This window comes from Lissotriton helveticus, chromosome 9 (genome assembly GCF_964261635.1).
Source record: "Lissotriton helveticus chromosome 9, aLisHel1.1, whole genome shotgun sequence".
Lineage (NCBI taxonomy): Eukaryota > Metazoa > Chordata > Amphibia > Caudata > Salamandridae > Lissotriton > Lissotriton helveticus.
The window spans coordinates 498,710,414-498,735,560 of record NC_136070.1 but is presented as its reverse complement, the minus strand read 5'-3'; positions in this window follow the sequence as shown (position 1 = coordinate 498,735,560).

Here is a 25,147-nt window from a genome sequence, read left to right as displayed (position 1 = left end):
CGCTGTCCTAACAGTTTTATTCTATTCTCTCTTATTCTTATCTCAGTTCTTTCCCCTAAATCTTGCCTCTTGCCTGCTCCCTCCTGTGCCCACCAGACAATCTCATTAGTTCGACTCACTGTTCCCTCCTTCTGGCCCTCTTTACATCACCCCTCATTATAATATCATACCTCCCAGGTGCCCTTCCCACCTCCACCTTTCAGCGTACATCCCTTTTTGTAGCACTACTTATTGGGATTAGGCACATACGCTCAATGAGTAGGGCATCAAAGCGCTTTCTTCTCTTTGGCACCCTTTTGCCACGTTGCCCTTTTCTTCTGATTCAGCATTTCCGTTCAACCACACACACAACACCACACACACAACACCACACACACAACACCACACACACAACACCACACACACAACACCACACACACAACACCACACACACAACACCACACACACAACACCACACACACACCACACACACAACACACACAACACACACAACACCACCACACACACACAACCACACACACCAAATACACACACAACCACACACACAACCACACCGTCAGTGCACACTTTCACCAGGCATAGACACCATCAGTCGTCGGTGCACGCTTTCACCGGGCACAAACACAACCAGCCATCAGTGCACGCTTTCACCAGGCGACAAACAAAACCAGCCCTCAGTGCACGCTTTCACCAGGCACACACACACCACCAGCCGTCAGTGCACGCTTTCACCAGGCACAGACACCATCAGTTGTCAGTGCACGCTTTCACTGGGCACAAACACCACCAGCCGTCAGTGCACGCTTTCACCAGGCACACACACACACTTTCACCAGGCACAGACACCATCAGTCGTAAGTGCACGCTTTCACCGGACACCAGCACCACCAGCCATCAGTGCATGCTTTCACCGGGCACAAACACCACCAGCCGTCAGTGCATGCTTCCACCAGGCACACACCACCAAACGTCCATGCACGCTTTCACCAGGCACACACACACACCACCAGCCATCAGTGCACGCTTTCACCAGGCACCCACACACCAACAGCTGTCAGTGCATACTTTTACCAGGCACACACCACCAGCCGTCAGTGCACGCTTCCACCAGGCACACACACCATCAGCCGGCAGTGCCCACTTCCACCAGGTACACACACCACCAGCCATCAGTGCACAATTTCTAATGGCACACACACCACCAGCCATCAGTGCACACATCAATTGTTAACGCATCCACAATTAACTATTGTAGCAAACGCGGTATGGCGCACTTTACTTTTAAACATATTCATCTAAAGGGCAGCATGACACCATTGCTACAAAAATAAATACACATGTTTTTGGCCTACAATTTATAGACTTTTTAGCAATGCCAATAGCTCAAACTTAATTAATGCGAGACCTATTGCATTGCAAATGCTTGTTTGTATATGGGGATGATCTACGCCCCATGCCATGATTCTGGGTTGGGAGAACCTCTAGCCAAACCATTGGGAAGGATGAAGATGTATTTCAGCCAATTCGCCCTGTCAGATTTAAATATGTCTGCCGAAATGCCATCCGACCCTGGGGCTCTACCTGCAGCCACCCCATCAAGTGCGCATTCTATTTCTAGCAGGGTAAATGATAATATCACCTCTGAGGCACTACACTTAAACTGACATGAGTCGTGTATGTGAGAGGAGATTTGGGACTGAAAATATGTAACCCAAGCTTCTGGTAAAACATTATTAGCAGGGACCGGGCCCGCGTTGTCACCTCCCCACTTAATTAAGTGCCAGAAACTACACCAGTTTTTACCATTGCATGCTACTAGCAGATCCTTCCATCGGTTCTCATCATGGGCCTTTTTTGCCCGTTGTTGGATAGTCTTATATTCCAACCTCCTAGTCCTTACCTCCTGGACAGAGCTAGCCCTGATTGCGCTGGAAAGAGCCCTGTAAGCCTTCCTGCAAGCCCCGTCATACCATTTAGCTGCTTTATGCCCTGGGCCCCTATTGGTTCGCGCTCTAGGTTTTACCAGATAGAATCCAAGCTTGGCAAACAGAGCCTCATGATGTACTGTAAGGGCTAATAAGGTATCCTCATTGAAATCTAATTGGGAAAGGACTACCAAGGAATCTGCTAGCGTTAGCTTGATTTGGATTACAGTGGTCTCATCCATGGCAACCTGCGCCCATTTTAGCCTGCGTGAGTCATTGGACATAATCACATCTGATGGTATCGTGTCCGAGATACCATTCCGGTTCTTGGTACAGATCACATCTAGTGTCAGAAAAAGAGGTTCATGGTCGCTCTCTGGCCTTTTCACGACCTCCATGTCCCTCAACCTGTGCCATATTTCTAAATTAATGAGAAAGTAATCAATTCTACTTTTCCTTTCCCAATACTTAAGGTAAAGTTGCCTTCCGTGTATGATTTTTGTCTACCGTTTTACTGCACTGAGCCCGCGCTCCACTGTAAGATTTTTAAGCTGAAGCACAGCTTCAGTCCATTTCTTAACTGAGGCAAGTGATAAAGACGGGACTCCCCAAACCGCATCTTCGTCACTGGTTAGATTCCCATCCTCATAACGAAGAGGCTCAAACGTGCAATTAAAATCCCACTATGATCTTATTGGAGGACCCCTTTAAAGTATTCAGAAAAGAATCCAAGCGAGCAAAGGTCGGGGAGGCCTATCCACCTGCCTGCCCTCTGGCATAGATGTTTATAAATATGCACTCAGACTCATGGATAGAAGTTATTCTAATAGCCTGAATGTCTGGGTTATCAGTCTCTAACTCACTAACCTGAAGACCAGCTTGTTGTCTCACCCATAACAATAACCCACCAGATGGACGTCCTTTACCGGAGTTGCTGGCTTACCAAATGCCAAGAAGTTTCCATAGCCCAGGTCTCTTGGAACACAACCATATCGCATGTCTCGATAAAGTTAGACCAGACCTCTGATCTGCTCTTCGTAAGCAGCCCCGCAATATTCCAGGATATTATATTAAATGGTTCTTAAGCAGCCCGCAATATTCCAGGAGGCAGATATCACAATTTGTGGCTCTTTTCAGGAGGCTGGGATCTTGAAGTTTAACATCTTTTAGTAGTTCCAACATTGGGGCCGATTCCAATGTCATCAGTTCCAGACCTGCTAGTAGGATCGGTCGCATGCCTATATCTTTCAATGGGAGCATGCATTCCGAACAGAATGCATTCTCTCATTGAAAGAGCAGAGGTGCAGTTCATCCCTGCACCCTGTGGCAGACACCCCAATGTGCCTGCCATGGGGTGCAGGGATCAACAGAGGGGCACTATAGGTGCCCCATAGGCCGCCATTTGGTGGCCTCGCACCCTTTGGGGCCCTGCTGGGGGCTCCCAAAGACAGTTTCCTAATGACTTTCTGTGTCGGAAAAGCCGTATATAGTTCTGGCAGGAGGAGTCTAGCCCAAGTGCTTTCCCATTGTGTACATTACTTCAGATTTGTAATATTTCTGGAAGTGTCAAGAGAGAGATAACAGTTGTCGCATCCATATTGTCAAACAATGGAAGCGCAAATTTATGGTGGAACTGGGTCAATTTGTCTGTTGCTTCATCCCTTTCTAAAATACATTACCCCTATAAAACTTCCTAAAAATGACAGGAATATTTTGTGCTTTCTCAGGCTACTGGTCCTCTTCCTTTTCATCTGCAGTGATGAATGCAGATGTTTCTTAACTTTAGTATTTGCTTCCAATAAAATACCTATTATGTTGCCGTATTCAGAAAAAGAAAGATCTCCGCCCCAGTGTCAGAGATCTCTGTGCTTGTCAGTATAGGTTTCAGTAGTAAATGTGGGAGGGACAAGGCACGGGCTTGAATATGGGGAACACTTACTCCTAAATGGGTGGGTTGAAGGGAGATTTGAGGCGGACTTTAGGGAGTGCCATGCTAATACAAAGCAAACATTCACATACAAGTAAAACAGCACACTTTAAATCTACTACAATAGTGTAGCTGATAAATTAGGCTCAAATCTCCTCCAGGCCAGCCTTGGAATAAGCCAATAGCTAATAGTACACAAAGTAATACTAATCATTGAATAATGGATTGATGTTTTAATTAAGACTACCCACCAAATCCTCCAATAAACCTCATTCCTAAAAATATAAAATAATAAAAATAATTCTAATATTTCCAAACATGTAAACAAGAACTGACAATGTCTAACATTTTAAATTTAACATATTGAACAATTAACAATTTGTATATATTTAAAAATATCATTATCCTCTCAAACCCCAATACACCACTTCACCCATATAATAAAATAATTTTCTTTAAACAAATGAACAAATACGTTTATATTTTAAAAGTAATAAAAGCTATACAAATAATTTTCAATTAAATAATTTGCATACTTACAGCTTTAAAATCACTTTATATGTGTTTTATGTAAAACACTAAACACCTACTCCTACAATGAACCCTACACTCAAAATTAAAATTGAATACATAAGTAGAAAATGAACTAAACATGTCAACAAAGTAATAACCATGACAAAATTGCATTATTAACATATATAGTGCTGAGAGACCAGAAACCCTGCTGATTGTACCCAGGCCGTGAGGGGAACAGCATTCACTCACCCTTTGCTCCCGGTTGTCCGCTTGCTTCTTGCTCCTTCCCAGCTGCCGTGAGGGGAACGGCTACCGCCTGTGACGCGCCCGCAGCCCCGTGCCTACACCTCCCAGTGGGCTGCGCGAGGCGCCTGGAGATTGCGTCAACAAAGGCCCCTCTTAGCCGGCCCGGCCCTCACGCAGCGCGGGACACGCACGCCGAAGCCCGGGCCAAGGGTGGGCCCGTCATAGCCCGGATAAGGCTGGGCTGAGCCACATCTCTTGGAATCTGCTCCCAGGACCCCAAGTAAGAGACTTGAACATTGTGACTCTGGACTTGGGGGCTATAACCTTTATAACAGGATATACCTACCAATGCAAGGGGGGTGTGGGAGGTATTGAAGGATGGACCGGGATAGTACTTCTGTGCATTTTGGTGTCTTGACTGCTGGAAACCAACTTGATATTCCCCCACTGTTAATTTTTACTATGAGCAAGCCTAAACGTAAGGGGGGTAATGGGGTAGGCGTTGTTGGCACACTGGACGCCTTCATTGTTAGGGCTGAGAGCTTGTTGATGCATGAAATCCAGCTAACAGAGCGGAGGCTCTCTTTAGAGCCAAGGCTATCTCTGCCACTGCCAATAACACCATCTCCAATAGAGGCTACCCCAATACCAGGTATGAGTTCTACACTATCAAATCACATGGCACCTACACCTGAGCAGGGCATACCCGGAGCATCGAATATAGTCAACTTCCCCAGTCTGATCGAAGTTCCCTCTCCCCCACAAAACCGTTCTGGGCAAACGAAATCCACACACGGTACTATTAAGAAAGCTCAGTCCAGAAAAAGGAAGGCGTGTAGCGCCCCCAAATCTAGCATACAGACCTCAAAACAGCCCAAAAATAGGAATCACGCATTTAAACCCTGAAGCCCCGCGGTGACAACTAGTACAGTTGAGAGGTCAAAGGGGGCCACAAACATTCCTAACACATCTGTGGCTGCCCTGGATACAAATTCCTCACATACGCCACCGGATATAGCAAAAATTCTAGAAAAAAGATTGCTATCATTGATCAGTCCCGTGATGGAGAAACTCAACGCTATCACCCAGAGATTACATCTGATTGAGAAACATCTATTTGAAAACACACAGGGCCGTCAGGAAACAACCCAGGGAGTTTGTAAAACCACCAAGCCCAAAGACAGCACTTTATTAGGTCCACTTAGGTTACAGGGGGTAAGACCGGTAGCTCCCCCTACAGCCCCTATTCTAATCCCAGTAAGTCAAATGAATCATGATGCTGAGCAGGCACGCAGGGGAAGCGTAGGACCACAGGGCCCTAGAGGTAAATTCAGGAGGGACGGGAAGGAGTTGCCTCTACATCTCCCACCAGAGGCCACGCCGCACACAATTATTCTTGCAAATGTCCCGAAATGTGCCAATCACGATGAGGAGCACTGGTCCACCACAAAGCACAAATCCCTCCATTATCTAAACCAGAAAACGGGGCTAGGTAAACACCTTTTTGAACAATTTATGATGGCTAGAAGGGTCCCATGGGTAGGGTTTTTCCAGAAGAGTTTTGAAGGAGATTGTATTGTCCTTAGTTTCAGGTCACCAGCTCTGGTTATGGATATATTGGATCGGGACGCACAAACAAGATTTATTCAGGAGGGTATTAACATTTTACCCCTTGGTTTTTTTTATAGTCATGATATGCACAAAAGACAAACCTCCTATAGGCAGTTGGGCGACAGGCCAATTTGTACTGCCATTGGAATTGTCATATCTAACCGCTATGACGCACTGAGCACCCTATATGCCAACGATTGACTGGGAAACCCTTTGGATAACAAAAGCATGAGAATAGCTACTAACCAACGCGAGGGAGAGCACGAAACTATAAGGGAGGAAGTTAGCCGTACATCACTAACCGTGGGTTTGATGGAATACTACAGAGATGCACACCGCAATAGGGAACCTGCGCCAGAACCAGGCTCCACTACGATCGATCAGAGACCAGTAGCTGTCACCCCAATACTGGACCAGTCGATATCTGCCAATGTCCCCCTAGGCAACCAGTGCCAACCAAATGAGTGTACTAGCAACCCACCCAAAGCACAGTCTCTGGTATCCTGGAATATTGCAGGACTAAATAATAAATTGATGTCCCAAGACTGGCTAACATTTATAGATACATACACAGTCATCCTATTTCAGGAAACCTGGCAGATGGAACCCCAGTTCAGGCAGGGAACCTGAACTTCTCTAATCCAGCTACTCCAAGTATGGGAGGCCTGACAACCTGGGTCAAACAGGATGAAAGATATAAAATCACTCAGTTGGATTCAAGTAGCAGTGATATTCTAATTATTAGAATACAAAGCCCCAAATGCAGAGACCTGTACATTTTTTATATATATATATATATATATATATATATATATATATATATATATATATATATATATATATATATATATATATATATGCAAGGGGTAAACCCGGGGGCAAAGATAGTCTCCCAGTTGGACTCCCATCTTAGTCCTTATAATGGCTAAGGGAATCTGTTGATAGCTGGAGACTTCAACTGCTGCATCGAACCATTGGACAATAATGACAAAGAATTAGCACTGGAGGAAGATCTCGCATGGGATATTCCGCAATTGACCATTCCCCCTATCAAGAGGTGGTCACAAGCTGCACTGCAACTTAAAGCCCTATGCCTAGAGCAGGGGCTAAGGGCGGCTAATGGTAGAACCAAATCAGACAAAAGGGGGACTCCACGTTTGATAACGGGGTACGCAGTAGCCGGATAGACTACATTCTCTTCAACCTAGAGTTCTGGCCATCAATTAAAGACATGGTCATTGTTAAACGGGTGGAAAGTGACCATAATCCTTTAAGCTTAACACTGGATTTGTATAAAGGAAAGCAGGCCGACTCTAGACCGATCACTACTGATATATATCCCACAAACGACACCAGGAGGGTGAAATGGGCTGAATGTCTGCTCAAACAGGAACACATAGCAATAATGGGCGAATTAGCGGCAAGGGCCACTTTAGAGCTTCAAGAGTGTATAACAGACCAAGATGTTATGTCAAAGGTTGTTCCTATTCACTTAACTCTTTTTAATAGTATAAAATACTTTTTTATTAAGGAGGTCAATGGAAACAAACAGAGCTTAAAAAAGCAGGCAGAATCATGGTATGGCAAAAGTTGCAGGGATGCATATAAACTATTAGCTGTGGCAATAAGATAAAAAAATAGGGATCGAATCCGAGCTGCAAGGAGGTCGTATAAGCTTGCCCAGCGGGAAGCAAAACGAACCTGGGACGAACAATACTGGCTAGAGCTATATAATGCTTGCTATAATGCTAGCAGAACTAGGAACATGGAAGCATTCTGGGATTTGGTAAAGTGGGGTAAGGGGTGCCCCAGGGCTCATCCACAAAACCACGTCCCTCCAGAATTGTGGGTGTCGCACTTTAAGATGCAGTTTGCATGCCCGACCCATGATTTGGGGTTGAGCTACAACCTCTCTATTTCTGATATAGATACCACGCCATTACACTTTAGTTTAAAAGATGTTGAACATGCCCTCAACTCCGTCCCGAAGGGCAGAGCGCCCGGGCTGGATAGCATTCCTGCGGATCTCTTTATACATGGGAAAGTGGTATGGGCACCGTACATCCAGTCCCTTGTAAATGCCATCGCCAAAGGCTCCCCCATACCTGACACCTGGAAGGGAGCCAAGATAATCCCCATCTTTAAGAAGGGGGATCGTTCTGACCCTGCAAACTACAGGCCGATTAGCCTGATAGATTGTGTCCAGAAGGTGGTAGCCAGGCTCGTGTTGTCTAGGATCCTGAACTGGATAGATGAGGTAGACGTTTTGTCCCCCCTCCAGGCTGGGTTTCGTGCACACACGAGCACTGTTGATCAGGTTTTTAGATTCATTATGATTTACTGGAGGTGGCTAGTTCTTGGAGGTGGCACACTATATGCAGCATTTGTCGACCTTAAGCCGGCTGTTGATCTGGTACCGCGCCTTAAGATGTGGAGTGTCTTCCAGGAACAAGGCATACCACTGGAATTACTCTCCTTTTTAATTTAACTCCACGATAATAACTTTGCTCAGGTCCGGTGGGGAGAACAAGGCCAGGTCACAGATAGGTTCCCGACCCTGAGAGGAGTAAGGCAAGGGTGCGTCCTGGCACCAACACTGTTTTCACTGTACATTAACAGGGTTATTGACTATTACAAGGACTACGCTACGGATGCCCCTAAGCTGAATGGAATGTCGATACCCCTGCTAATGTTTGCAGATGATACTCTTTTAATTTCTAAGACGCAACAAGGGCTTCGGAAAGCAATCAGGCGCTTTGAAATATTCTGCAGAGATTACGGCCTAACCATTAATGTGTCAAAGACCACATTTATGGTCAAGCACAAACATAAGTTTGTGAAAGGGAGGGCCACCATGAATGGTGAATTGCTCGAACAGATCCAATTCTTCACTTACCTTGGAATTACATTGGGTTCAAGGCTTGAATGGAAACCCCATGTTAACCATCTAGTTGCCAGACACGCACAACTGGCGGGAGTACTCTTAAGGGAACTGCGCTGCTCGGCCACTAAACCCATCGCCCCAGCACTTAAAATGTATGATACCAAGATACGTGCTTCTATATTGTACGGGACTGAACTATGGGGGCCTAAAAACATTTCACCTTTAGTTATTTCCCAAAATAAGTTTGTGAGGGGATTAGTGGGTCTTCCGCCATCTACGCCACTCTTGCCCCTTTACCTAGACTTGGGTTGCCAGCGAATTGAGGATGTGGCACAGTAGAGACCCGCTGCATATTGGAGGAGGCTCTGGGTTACACCAGAACTCTCCCAGTATGCCCAAGCCCTCCTCAGAGTCCGGGATATGGACTCAGCAAGTAGAATTCCATGGTTTAGAGAGATTAATGATTTGATTTGATTTATCTATTTCTAAAGCGCGCGAATGCCCGGAGGCGTCTTGGCGCTATGATATGTCCATAGTCCTGAACTGGTCTTAGGTTTATGCAGTGAACAACCATGTTTTAATTTGCTTTCTAAACAAGTCCAAGGATGGGCTGTTTTTTATATCTAATGGAAGTTGATTCCAGGTCCTTGCTGCGTGGACGAAGAAACTTCTTCCCCCCCAGTTCGCTCGTTTGAACTTAGGTATTGCTATCAGTTTTTGTTGGCCAGATCTTAGTAGTCTGGATGGTTCATATTTCCTCAACTGCGTTTTTATGAAGAGAGGTCCTTTGCCCTGAAGGGCCTTATAGGTCAAACATAATGATTTAAATTTGACTCTTTTGGCAACTGGAAGCCAATGAAGTGAAGCTAATTTGTGGCTGACGGACTGAAACTTTGGTATATCCAGGATCAGTCTTGCTGCAGCATTTTGCAGGCGCTGCATCTTATCTGTGATTTTTATTCTGGCTCCTGCATACAGTGCATTTCCGTAGTCCAGACGGGATAAAGCTAGCGCTGTGACTACCGTTTTGCGTGCATCTTGAGGCAAATATGGTAGTATTTTTTTTAATCATTTTTAATATTAACCAAAACGAAGATGCCAGTTTGTTTACTTGGACTTCGTATGCTAGCTTGGTGTCTAACATAAATCCCATATTTTTCACTTTCTCCGAGGGATCTGGATGTGTTCCTAGCTTGTCAGGCCACCAGTCTGGGGACCAGATATCTGAATTACCTCCCAGAAACATCATCTCACTCTTTTCTCCATTGAGTTTAAGGCAATTTTGTTGCATCCAATGGCTAACTTTTAACATGCAATGTTGGAATTTGTCGGCTGTTACCTTTGTGTCTTTATCTATGGATATGACGATTTGGGTATCGTCTGCGTACAAGATTGGCGTGAAGCCATTTTCCCTTATTACTTCAGCAAGGGGGGCCACGTACAAGTTAAAAAGCGTTGGGCTTAATGATGAGCCCTGCGGGACACCACATGGTACCTCAAATGAGTCGGATTTTGAGTTTCCTACTTCCACTGTGAACTTTCTATCCTTCAGGTATGATTTGATGAGATTGCATGTAGATTCACTTGCTCTGACTTCTCTGATGCGGTTTATTAGAATCTCGTGGCTGACCGTATCGAAGGCCGCCGAGAGATCCAACAATACCAAGGCGGCCTTCTCCCCGTTGTCCAATACTTTCCTAAGCTCTTCAACTGCCGTGAGGAGAGCTGTCTCTGTGCCGTGCCCTTCACGGAATCCGAATTGGGAATGGTCAAGCCAATTATTGTCCAATAGATATCGTGATAGCTGTTTATTTAGTAATTTTTCTAATACTTTTGCGGCAAAAGGGATCCTAGCTATGGGTCTATAGTTGCTAGGAACCTCACAATCCAAGTTGGGTTTCTTCAGGAGAGGCCTGATCGATATAGTTTTCCAATCGTTTGGAAATGTGTTGGTGTCTAGAATTATAGCAAACAATTTTTGTAGTACCAGTCCTATTTGCTCTGAGCAGCTCTGCATCACCTTGGGTGGACAAGGGTCTAAGGGGCTGCCTGAGTTAGTTGCCATCATTTCTTTACTAATTTGCTCCACTGTTGGTAAGGTCCATTGAAAAGATGGTGGGCAGATGGGTGGGTTGGTTAGCTTTGCAGCAATGATGGGGTCTAAGGTAGTTTTTTCTACTTGGTTATTTTTAAACAGCTCATAAACTGATGTCACTTTACTTACGAAGAAGTGGCCTAGTGTATTACAGAAGTCGGAAGATATATCCTCGGGTTTAATATTTTCAATTTTAGCAAGTTTTTTGACTACTGCAAATAGGTCTTTGCTTGAGTTTTTTGATGCATTTATTTTCTCCAAAAAGAATTTGCTTTTTTCTGCCCTAGTCATGTTTTTGTAAGTAGCCAGTTCATTTTTATAGTTTTCTCGTAGTTTGGGGTCATAATGTGTTCTCCACTTTTTCTCTGCTCTTCTGCAGGTCTGTTTTTGTGTCTTCAAGGCGTCTGAGTACCAGGGTTGCGAGGGGGATTTTCTTTTAAATGTCACTCTTTTTTGAGGTACTGAAGTCTGGATTGCTGTTTTAAGCCAGTCATTAAATTGCGTACAGGCTGTGTTACAGTCACTATCCAGAATTGGGTATGAAGACTTCAATGTCTCTACCAGCATGTGGGGGTTGACTTTAGACCAGTCAGGGTAGGTGGCTCTTTTTTGACCTTCGTTTGGTTTCCTCAGCTCCTCTGTAATTTCTAGTTGAAATGAGACCAATTTATGGTCTGTCCAGGCGATTGGGTGGACTTCTACCTTCGTTAGTTTTTGACATGAAGTGAAGATACCATCTAGTGTATGTCCAGCTACATGCGTATCTAGATGGACTTTTTGATCTAGGTCAAAATTGGCCATTGCATCTTTAAAGGCATTTACCTTGGGGTCTGAGGCTTTCTCGAGATGTAGGTTGAAATCTCCCAGAATTGTATAGTCTGGGTTCGTTACACTAGATTCTAGAAATGGACTTAATAATTCAATGAGCGGTCTTTTGGCATTTGGAGGTTTGTAAATTAGTAGTCCATTAAAAGTGTAGTTGTTAGTGATCTGGATTTTGAATGTCATAGTCTCACAGTCAGGATGACTTCCTTTTTCAGAGCTCTTGTCTCTGAAATTTTCTTTAGCTATAATCGCTAATCCTCCTCCCCGTTTAATTTTTCTGTCTGCTCTGAAAAACGAGTATCTTTCCGGTATTGCCAAAGATATGTCGACATCTGATGCCTCGTCTGCCCAGGTTTCGGTTATAAATAATACATCGATTTCTCGATTTTCGATCATATATGCAATATGGGTATTATGTTTAACCATTGATCTGGCATTTATTAGTCCTGCCTTGATTGTAAGGTTCTTGATATTCTCTATATTACATTGTGTTTGAGCTTTGTTAATATTTTTTATTGAAGTGAATTCAAAAGTTTGAGGGCAGCAGGGACATTGCTTACCTTCTTTCTTTAGGTCTATTGGTGGGCATGTTGCACTGTGTCTTAAAGACCGAATCTCATGTGATGAGTATTTTCTAGGTTTGATGTCTGTGTCTTTTTGGGCAGGGGGTCGGGCCCTGGGCTCTGTCCTGGCGCGGACGGGCGCAGACGGGCTCGGGCTTGCCTTAGGCGCTCCCGCTGCGCTCGTCCGCTGCGCTTCCTGTGGCAACACATGACATAGGTGTAGAAGGTGGGCGTGGCCTAATTAGTGATTAAGGCGGTGTATACCGCTATGGGTCTGGGTAAATAGTGGGAGCAACCTGCAGATAAGCCTTTTCCACCCCGTAAGATTCTAAAGGAGCTCTACTGGTCAATGTTGTTAATGTGAGATTTTCAAAGATGCAACGGCACATCACTCACACAAGACTTTTTAGAGCTCAAGCACGAACCAACCTATGAATCTTATTGGGATATTATTACAACCCCCGAGGACAGGAAACGGTTTCACCAGTACAGAGTGGGCACCCTCCCCATTAATTGTTTTACTGGCAAATGGTCGACCGGAAACAGTGTATCATGCCCATTCTGTAATACCCAACCAGAGAGCAAAGCCCACATCTTTTTTATCTGCCCAGAGTACAAACTCCCACGTCTTAAGTGGTTAAAGTCTATATGTTTGCTGGAGGGCATTACTAATGGGACAGAGGCACTAAGGATCTTTAAAATGGACTGTTCTGAAAGTATAATAATTGCCGTTTCTAAATTTTCGCACTGGGTGTGGGCCATACAAAAGAGAAAGTTAAGTTACGTTTAAATAAATAAAGTATATTCATCTTAAAAAAAAATTTAAGCACTACCACCAATGTGATGCGAATGGTATAATGACCTCACACCTTTTTAAATTTAAATTATTGACTAGATTTTAAACTTTGTATATCCTTTATTTTTAACATATTGATGCAAAACGATTATAATAAATTAATTGTAATGGAATAACCAGAAGACATGATTATCTGGTAGGATTGATGTGTTTCTAATATCACAGTGTAGTACTGCTCGTCCCTGGCTTTTAACAAATGTATCGTTTTTAAAAATTGTCCAGTCTTTTATGACGTGTCGAAATAAAGACTTTTTTGACTTGACTTATATAGTAAACTTCGGATAATACATAATAAAAAACAAACCACTAACCACCCAATATCTCAAATAAACTCAGTAAACTGAAAAAACAATTGCTAGCATACTTTAAAAATTGGTAAAAGTCAATTTCACAATAGCACACATAATAAAATTAAAACACAGCACACACTAATACAACATAATACAAGTGATATTAAAGTAACAATGTTTTAAACTTCAATAGTATTGTACAGATAAAATTTTTACTAACCTTCGATATTTTGTACACACAATTTTTGGGGTCACAATATTTTTGTCCAAGATATTATGAAAAGACAAGATTTTGGAGTCCATATCTAGGTGCAATACCATTTTTATTTAGGATGTAGCTGAATTCCATGTCTAGACCCTCTATTGATAAATTTTTGCCCTAGCCATTTCGGTTTGCCTAGCGGCATATTCAATGGTCTGACCTCTGATACAGGAGTGTAAAGTGTTGCATAGAACAGATAGGGATGCAGTATCTTTATTTATTTTTCACATGAAACTCCTTTATTGCAGTCTGTAATCCTGCCAAAAGCAGGTCTTAATTTATTAGCTCCTTCTTGAAATGTCCAAAGACGTGTTTCTAACTTGAAGTAAGATTCAGCTTTAGCACCAGCTTTTTGTGATCAGATACAATTATCTGTTATGCATATAACTAGGCACATGGAAGTTAAGTCTTTAGATGTTAAAAATAATCTATTCAATTGTATTGGTCATGAGAATAGAATGTGAATGTATGTTGCTGTGTATTCCATACATCAACTAACTGCTGTACATACACAAGAAGTGTAATTCCATTTCCTACTTTGCTCATTCCACATATACAGATCTTTGTAGCAACTATGTTTAGTTGTAATATGCAGTTAGCATCTCTTGTTGCTGTTATTCAGTATGTAGAACTAACATGTTTTAAGCAAATTCTTGAAACATTGACAGATCTTCATCATTGGTGCATACTATGTACATATGGTTTACAATGTGCTGTCTGCTGCAACCATAAATATTACTCATGTCTTTTTAGAACTGGTTTTGTGGGGTTCACTATAGATTTGTGGTTTATTATTAAAATTGCCAACCCTCTCTGTGAAACTGGCTGCTAAGTTAAGTAATTTCTAGAAAACATAATTTTTAAAAAAGCCCCTTTTTTCTCTTGCAGGCACACTACATCTGGTCAGTACCTATGTATTTAAGACCTTTTAATCGGCATTCTTTGTGAGTATGGATGCATATTTAGTCAGCACATATAAGCATATATTACACAGTGGTGGTCATCACTGTGTAGTTCTACTTAGATCAGACATTCCATAGGAAAAGTGTTGTTTTGACAAATAATTTTGCACCATTGTCAAATCTTCACAACCCCCCCCCCAAAAAAAAAGTTCATCCAACTCAGCTCCTTCCGGAACCTTTGGGGGTGATCAAGCGGAGAGCCAAGACCGGTGGTGGGGGAGGGGTACCTAAATGCAATTTCCTTATGTAATTTCCCTAGAGTAAATTCAACAATACAGAAAAACATGACTGAACAGAATTACACCAAATTTGGCAGAAAGCTAGATCTTTACTCGGGAAATGTGCTTTTTTCGACCTTTGGTGTAAAGCAGTAAGTATTTTGAGAGAATTCATGGTGCAAAATCTAGAGATATATTAACAGTTGGTCCCTCAAGAATCTAGCAGGACCGGGAAAGAATTGTGAATGACCGAGCAGGTGTATATTCATTCTGCTTGTCATAGTTAAATAATCCATAATCCATGAAGCTTCCCCTTTTACTCTCCCAGTTCCACTATACTCCCACTGACACTTTTCACTCCTGCCTCCAATTTCTTTCCACCCCTCTGAGTTGAATGTATTGTGCAGCTTCAAGTGAAGGGATTGCTTTAATTGATATGTAATATATAGAGTTTCACTCATATACATACACATGCAACAAGTAAGTGGCTTATATCTGTGCCCATACTAGCTCTTTTAATCTGGCATTACCAGATTTCCAGTATATTCAAATTATAAAAATGTCATGAATTCATTCCTTCCCTCACTGAATCCATTCATGACATAATTATATCAACTGTAGTGCTAGAGGTTTCTTGCTTCACCTCCCTACCTTACAAGCAGCATAGTGCTTTTTTCTCATTTTTAATCTTATGTAATAAATCTTCTCCCTCTATAATCTCATTACTGATGTTACAATCTCCCGTCCAAAGTATGTTTAGTCATCACTCCTGCGGGATTTAATGTTGGGCACTCTTGAGATGGGAAAAGGTCCACTGCACGTCTCTGGGGAACATGTGTTAAGTGTATCAAAGCAAGCTGATCTTTTTGACTGCCTTCTCAGCACACATGACGATCATGCATGTGTCCTATAGGTATTTTAGAGACACACACATTGACAACCAGAGAGGGCTGTGTGGTCTAAAGGGACACACAACCTGCATCGTGAAACTTTCACTCAGTTTGACTACAGTCAGCTCGCCGAGCTGTGGTGACTGACACTGGTGGCAATGATCCCATCTATATTGGCAAGGCAGCCATTTTTTAAGTTCTCTACTGGCCTCTCCTACCTCTTTATGAAGTTTATCTGCCAGTCCCAAGCATCCGGGTACTTCATACAGCCTTGTGGGACACGGATGATTATGGGGCATCTTTCTGGATGTATAGTGGAAGTATGCATTGTGTGTATATAAAACAAGTGACTATAGTCAGTGGAATTATTGTTGTATTTGCTACACCCAATTTGTACCTAAACTGGAGGGATTGAAAAAGTCCAGACAGCAGGTGTGACTTGCTGGGCTCTTTCAGGATCCATTGTAGTAGGTCAGACTTTTGGTTCCGGAAGAGAAGAGGCAGAGGGCCCTTTTGAACCTAGAGATCATATTCCTCCTGCCTATATCCTGGCCATTTGTCCTCTGGAATGGCTAACTTCAACAGGTAAACAGGTAGTTAAGTGGAACAGAGCCCTCTCTTTTGTATACCCTTGCTTTAGATGTCTCCTGCATGGAGACTTTCATTGGGTGTGATTTGAGTAAAATACATCTTTTACAAACGAACACGCATTGGCTGGATATTGAAGCAAAGTTAGAAGGCGTTCATTTATTGTGGTTTAACTACATATACAAATTACCTTGAATCAAAAGATAAGTGGAAAAATATAAAGTAATTTTCCCTTATTTTCAGCTTTAAATTTACTAAGGGCCCTCTCGTTTTCAGTTTAGCTCTATATCAGATCTCTTTTTTGTTTTTGTATATATGGCCATGACATCCCTCTCCCAGACCATATCAGCCTTTAGCTGCCCTATATTTCATACCCATACCGCACCCCTCGCAGCCAGACAGCCAGTGCACTTTGATAGCCCAGCACTCTTCTTCTGTGACAATCCAAAGCAGGTATCATTGCCAAAAATGCCCAGCTCTCATCCTCTTGATCCGAACCTCTATCTCACAGTATTCACATTATGTATGCCTTACTGCAAGCATTTTCTTGCTCACTGATTTCCTTTATTCACTCTAGCACCCTTTACTCCCCCTTTTCTGATCCTTAGCATTCCTTCATTCCTTGACCTCCCTTGATCCTCAGCACTCACTATCCATGCATCCACAATACCTAAGATTAAGCGCATTTCCTGTCTCTTTGATTTCAAGGACTATCTATCAATGACCCTTGTTCTCTTGATTTAGCCCTTCAGTTAAACCTGTTTGCTGTAGATAGGTTGGTTTACATTAGCGTGTCTCTACATGTGTGTGTGGCTGTAGAGGGTGCATGTCTGCTTGTTATTTTCTCTTTTTGGCTGCTTGTGAGTGGTTTATGTGGTATCTTGTGAATTAGAAATGATGGAACCATTGTGGCTCCAGATGAGATCTCTAGAACGGTGACATAAGTGTTAGAGCGGAATGCACTGAAAGCTGGGTTAGAATCTTGGGCTTGCAATTTCAAGGAAAATAATAAAATGTGTATTAATTAATAAGCTCTGTGTGTGGCGTAGTCCTTTGTGGGTACCCAGGCTGGGGAGGATGCTACTACTAGCGATGAGTAGGGTGTAAGTAACCCGAAGATCGACAGTGCTCTTCCAGAGAGAAACTGATCATGCGTGCCACGAGTGTTGCAGTTGAAGTGAGAAAACAACACTTAACATATGGAGTCAAAACGCAACTCCAGCCGCCATAAAGAAGTTAAAAATTATGAAAGACTTTAATCGAAATCTTCATATTGATAACCAAGAACCTGCTGTTCAGATCATACGTAAAGGTAACTCGCTGCTACACAATATACAATCATATGTAATCCAGGGCATAAACTCTAAAGGCAGATACAACCAATCAAAAGCAGCTATTGAGAATCACAAAGTGCAAAATAACATTACAAGTAGAAAGTGGTGAAGACAAACCGTGCGCAAAGAGATGCCTATGAATAAAACAGTTATTTACTCACCAGAACCTGAGTAAAGTGAGCTGCTGTAACCTCAGTGCCAGGCAGCGCAACCCAGGCTAAGCACCGAGAATAGGCTTACCAAGCTGGTGACAATCCGAAGCGACTGAAGATAGCTTCGGAGTTGTGGAATGCTGCGAGGGTGGAGATGAAGATTGAGGCCATTTTCCCAGAAGTCATCAAGGATGATCCAGAGAGCAGCACATCTCAAGGCCTTCAAAATGGTACACATGAACAGGTTCAAGATGAACAAGCAAGGGAGCTGGAGAGAGAGCTTTACCCTCAATGTCAGCCACTACCCGAAATGGCTACAACACTTCTGCTTTCCTGAAACCACCACACCACCATTCAATACCACCAAAAAGTAAAAATATTGGCAATAGATGGACTGCTTGGATAGAGGCATTTGATGATTTATTTGATGCACTTGAAGAGACTGATAACAAAAAGATGATCAAGTATCTCAAAACCTGTGATGGTGTAAAAGGAGTCATAAAGAGAATGCCACGAACTGATAAAGTCACATATCAGATTAAAGTAGTGTTGAATCTCAAGTTTAATACAATGGTAAATGCTGATTACGAAAGATACATCTTCAACCAAGAACGCTAGAAAGCTGGTGTAACCATTGATGGATTTGTGGAGAGACTCAGCACACTCATCTGACGTAAGTTCAGTAAATTTAATGATGAATGCTTCTAAGAGTTATGATGGTTGCTTGTCAGAGTCAGTAAGATGACGAATGCTAAGTGAAACTCTGAGTCTGGAGCAATTTTTAATGGCTGCCAGAGCGAAAGAGCATGCTTATCGACAAGCTGCCAACATGGAGGCCTGAGCTGCCCAGAATGAATCAATCATGACTGCAAAATGACTGCTGAAGTCCAAGACTGATGGACACAAGGTGATATCTGCCTGTAAAATGAAGTAGGACAGATTTCTAAAGGCTGTGGGAAGGAGAGCCATTTTGTGACAGTTTGCAAGCCAAGAGAAATACAAGTGTATTATGGCGTTAAAACACAAATGGCCATCGAAATGTTCCAGAAGCAATGTTCGACGCGCACTGACAAGTCCAAGCATTAGTTAAGACAAATCAACACTGAACAACATTGATTGTTGTCTAAATCATTGTCAAACAGTTCCTCTCTATCAATGTTCAGTGAACGTGAAGGAAATGATTGTGCCATGTCATTGTTTACCTCAGAAAAGCATTCACCTTTTAGGCTGGCCACTTGTTAAGAAATATGTCACAGAAAGATCGACATGCCAAAGCATCGAAATCATTCAAACATTGTCCAAAAGTTACACTAAGGCCCTTATTATAATGGCAGTCAGACGAGCGTCTGACCACCATTATATTGGGATGGAGACTGCCCGACATGTAGTCAGCGGCTCCACCTCCCTTATTACGAAGCTAAGGCGTTCGGAAACATGCGTTTTTCAATTACGTCTTGTGCTGTGGCCCGGAAAAAGGCCACAGCACAAGCCACAAATAAAAAATACATGTTTTTAAACATCCGTGCACCATGTACCGGGCACCATATGGGGCCTAGCAAACGGTGAATGGATGTTTGTGGGGTACCACATGTGCCCTCCTGGCCCCATAACGGAGGCCCACAGGGGATGGGGGGCTTCTAGGGACAGCCAAGTAAAGGCAGAGGGAAAGAGACCTTGTAATCCCTACAGTGGTGCCTCCTCAAGCACTGCCCCTATTTTAGGGATTAAGGTCCGACCGATGCTCTGACAGGCTCCTGGAGCCTGTGGGAGACGTCGGGCGATCCCGCCGATCCCTGCGCTCCAACCGACCGCATCATTATGCGGCAGTCGAACCGCAACCCCAGATGTCAGGCAGACCTCCACTGATGGCCTGTTGGTGGCAATCCGCTCGACATAATGAGGCCCCAAAATTACGTGTTTGTTTAATACATTTCATTATCGACAGTGGTGCATCGATAGACATTAGACCTGAGGAGAAATACAATGAATTATCTCCATTAACACAACGTAGGCTATTGAAAACCAAAGTATATACATGGGCTGCATCAATGCTTTAAAAAGTCAAGGTTCATTTGTAGTGACAATTAAACACAAAAAAACAAAGGTACCCAGCACCCATCCATGTGCTTCAAGGCAAGGTGTCCAGTGCCTGTCTACTCTGTTTCAGCACAGCTGCGGATATGGGACTGATTTCTGTGAATTACAACATGAATGCTCGTCAGGAAATAGTAAGTCAGTTACCTTCATTATTTCATGGTTTGGGAAAACCCAAGATTACAAAAGTGAAGTTGCATATTAATCAGGACATCCATCCTGTTGCTCAAAGACATAGACAAATAGCTTTTCATGTGCAAGAATCTGTTGAGAAAGAACCTAAATCGTTACTTAAGCAGGACAATTTTGAGTGTTCTGTTGGTCCAACGCCATGGATTTCTCTCATAGTAGTAGGCTCCAAAAAAGGACAGTGAAGGAGCCATAGGCATATGTGTTGACATGCGTCAAGTTAGCAAGGCAATTGAATGAGCAAAGCATCCAGGTCCACACATTACTGACATGATAACTCAATTAAATGGCGCAAAGGTCTTCTCTGGTCTTTATTTCATTAAAGGTTATCATCAGTTACACTTGAAGTAGATTGCAGGTACATTAAAATCTTTTCTACACATGTTTGCCTGTTTTAATACAAAAGGCTAAGTTTTGGTGTGCCATCCGCTGCAGAACTGTTTCAAGACGTCATTCGACTTATCATACAGCCTGTTATGAATGTGTTCAATTACAGCGATAATGTATTGGTTTTTGTAGCTACACAAAAAGAACATGATAAAGCTCTTACACAAGTATGCCGTTTATTTGCCGAAGCAGGTTTGACTTTGAATGCAGACAATTGTGAGTTCCATAAGACAAAGCTAAAATTCTTTGGCCATATCTTTTCTGATGGGGTATGACATGAGATCCTGCTAAAGTTCAAGCACTGTTAAATTCTGGTTCCCCGCAAGATGTTTCCATGGTGTGTTCATTTCTTGGCATGGCCAGTTACTGTTCCAGATACACGCAAGACTTTAACTCTATAAGTGCTCTGTTAAGAGACTTGATGAGAAAAAAATGTCTCATTTCAATGGTAACATGAATGTGAGGAAAAGTGTAAAGAAAATTAAATAAGCCCTTGAGAATGCGACTTAAATGGCATATTTCAATCCAATGCTTCATCCAGAAGTTGTTGTTGATGCTAGCCCAGTCAGGTTAGGCGCTATTCTTGCACAGTACAGTGGACACCCGAATGCTCGAAGGCATATTGTGGCATATGCAAGTAGAAGTTTGTCCAAAACAGAATGTGCTTACTCACAACCTGAGAAAAAAATCTTAGCTGTGGTATGGGCTTGTGAACATTTCCATGTGTTCCTGTATGGAAAACGTTTTACGATGATAACTGATCACCAAGCTTTACTGACTATGTTTGGAAATCCAAAGGTCAAAATGTCTCCTCGCATTGAACGTTGGGGACTACGGTTACAAAAGTACGATTATACTATTATGCATAATCCAGGGATGTATCAGAACCCTACCGGCTACTTTTCCAGAGTGGCTATACAGTGTCAAGGTAATAAGAATACAGATAATAATATCTTTGAATTCTTTTTTATTTAAAACCTTAAAAGCACAACCAAGATTATATAAACATAAGCAATATATTTACAACAGGTCATAGTAGTACAACTATGTGACCTTTGAGTTAGATAATGATAATACTGATTTAAACATGAATAACATTATTCCGTACACAGGTAGCCACAATAACAGTTGAGAAGTGAACTAGTACTAGGCAGCTTCTCTGAATCAACTCCACAGTTACAGGCAGCATTAATATCATGTACTCTAACCCTTAAGAAACAAGATCAGTAAAGTGTCATGTGCTGTTGGATTCCTTAAGCCTAAGTTCTAGTAATTATTAGAACATGGGAGAGGATGTGACCCCACGGCTATAGCGGTTGACCTCGAAGCTGGGGAACCAGGTTCGGGTCTCAGCAGGGACGCTCAGCATCCTGTGATTCTGGGCAAATCACTTAATTTCCCCGTGTCTAACAAAATTGAATGTGTAGTTTATGTGCCCAAGTTAGTCACGTGAACCGAAGCTGCACATTTTCTTACATTGTCCTCTTTTCTGCACAATAACATTGTGACCTTTGGACACATTCACGTGCATAACAATGTTGGATTAGTTTCACTTAAACTACTTCTGTTTATACATCTGGATTTGCACAACATTATCACAATGCCCCAAACACCAAGTACAAGGCCTTTATGTACGATGTACAAATGTCGTTCTATCTTCATCCAAGGGGCGACATGGCTATCTACATATCCATACCTTTACTAATCTAAATGTACATTGCATGGATGCTTTTAATTATAAATAATAAGCATCTCAGGAGAAGAGCAGAGGAGTCACTTCAGCTGATACCCAGGGTCCCTGCATGCTGAGACTTCACTTAATAGATCCCATCCCCCTCTCGGTCCCTTCCCCCAGGCCCCTCCTTACCCACATGGTATTGTATTCCTGGGTGTTTATATTCATTATTTTTCACCCCACAGCACGTTTAACGAGACAACCCTGTCCTGAAGATGGCCCGCATTGGTTAAGGACCGAAACGTCGTCGACCTTCCAGCGCAAATTTTAGGCGCATACTATTGTGACCCCAATTGAAATTTGAAATTACACACTGTATTATAGATTGTCACTGATTTCCTCTCACTGTTGAGCTACTCACTGTAAATATTTCACTTCGCTCACTTTGCGCCGTCCGTCGCTGCTCACGCCTTCACTTGAGTTGCCACACCTCACTTGTATATATAGTGCACCAAGTTTTCTTTGGGTTGTCACCCTAAGTTCTGGTTCATGTGCTGTATATAACTATGTGTACCCTAAAAAATCTTTTGCTTAAATATCAAAACTAAAAATGTATTTTTCTAAAACTATTTGAATAGGTGTCTCCTTTCTCCACTCCATGTAATGCTGATTGCATACCATGTAAATTGTCCTTACATTTATACCTTTTGGGATATTGTTTTACCGTTATACTCAGCACCCTAATCCCGATTGGTTTATGGGTAATACTCCTGTTTTCTTTGCGAGACTTCACCACGCAGCGGTCTGACATCTCTGTGAGGGGTGCCCAGTTCATGACCAGGACGGGGTCCTACAGTCTCTCCTACCAGGTAATGGGATTGGATCATCCCGTGGGGGGATTCTTGGCCCCACATCTACACACGCTGTAGACATAAACAGCGATTCCATAGTATGAGTACTCCAGATTACTACCTTGTATTATATGCCTGCATATATACACTGTCTTAGCATCATAGTGGAGCGGTATCTGCAATTTACGCTTTTGGTGCTTGTAATCACTTTCATCTGCTTCTGTCTACCGATTATCACAGTACATGTGTTTTATTCAAGAATAACATTGGTTCAATAAATATATTAAATATATATATAGTGAATGTGCGAAAAGGTACTAGATGTGTTATCTGGTCCTTGAGGGTCAGGGTTGTCATGTTCAGTGCTTGCCAGAAACCATTTGCTCCCTGTTTGGGTTAGGGGGATTTCGGTGGCACTGTGAGCTAGCTGGTCTCTAGGCCAATATATCCTGCTGGGGTGCCCGGAATCAGTCTAGGCACCTTGCCTAAAGTTTATGTTGTCCAACAAACGTGCAGATCCTATAAATTAGTGGAAACTACATTACATGGCGCCGACAGCGTTGGATGGGTTCTTATTTAACGGTCTACCTGAGTAGTTCAGTTGTGAATTCACAGAGACTCCTCCTCACCTCCAAACTGGAGACGTCCGTGGTGGTAGGGAAATCTGCCTCAGCTGAGTAGGTATACCCTATGTATTGGCTGTATGTTATTCAAGGTTGTTGGATAAGACTTTCCACATTGTGCTTACCCTGGCTCCATAAAGTCATCTATAATTTCCTTTTACTTCAGAACAATGTCCGTAAATGGAGAAAACATTGAAGACGTTGAAGGGGAATTAAACATAGCGGAAAACTGCAGACATGAAGTTACTCTAAAATTATTACAGTATAGTCTTCCAGCAAGGGGTGAAGATGTTACCTTTGTGGTTGAGGCATGTGAGGCATTCAGAACAGAGGTATTCAATTCTTGGGTTAAATTCCCAGCTGCAAATGCCCATACTCAAATGTTTCCTACCTACATTGAAGATGAAACACCAAAGAAATATACTCCATATGTAGACATAGAAATTACTCTCTCTTATCAAGAACACATAAATTTGTTTAAAGGCACCCTCCCACACACTACAGAAAACATGAGACTCTGTCTGCTCATCAAAGGAGGAGAAACATGGCTGGTCTAAGCTGCATACACACCATATCCTAACACTGGTAATTTAACTGCATCAGAAATGTGTACACTGTATATAGATTTAGTAAAATTTTAAAGATATCTTACACAGTTCATAATGCGAACATTAATTATTAACCCCACACAGACTGCTCAAGCTGCACAACCATGGCTATCACAGGGGTATCAGCCGAAAAATACTTACTGGCATTATGGGAAAGATTCCCACCAGTCGGGAGCAAATTCTGTTCTGGAGAGCACAAAAACAAGCCAGCTTGAAGCAGTTTTTCTCCATACAGGCCTACAGAGGAACACATAATTCTGACTATTTGCTTGCCATTGGGGATGGCTTCCCCAGTGGAAGACTGCGTAACATGGAGATCTGTGTTCACTGCCATTTACACCAGAACACATGGTACCTCCTCACTGGCTGTCTTGTCTGAGGTACTGAAGCAGGTATAGAATAAGAACGGAGCAGCACCTGCCCTGGACTTAGTTATGAAACCGATGGTCAATTTTGCCACATTATCAGCAATTATATTATGTAACATAAAGGGGGAGGCAGCAGCGTTAGCTATACACCAAAACCTGAGGGAGTTGACTCATGCACAGCAGAAGTGGGAATTGCCTAAAAGTATCG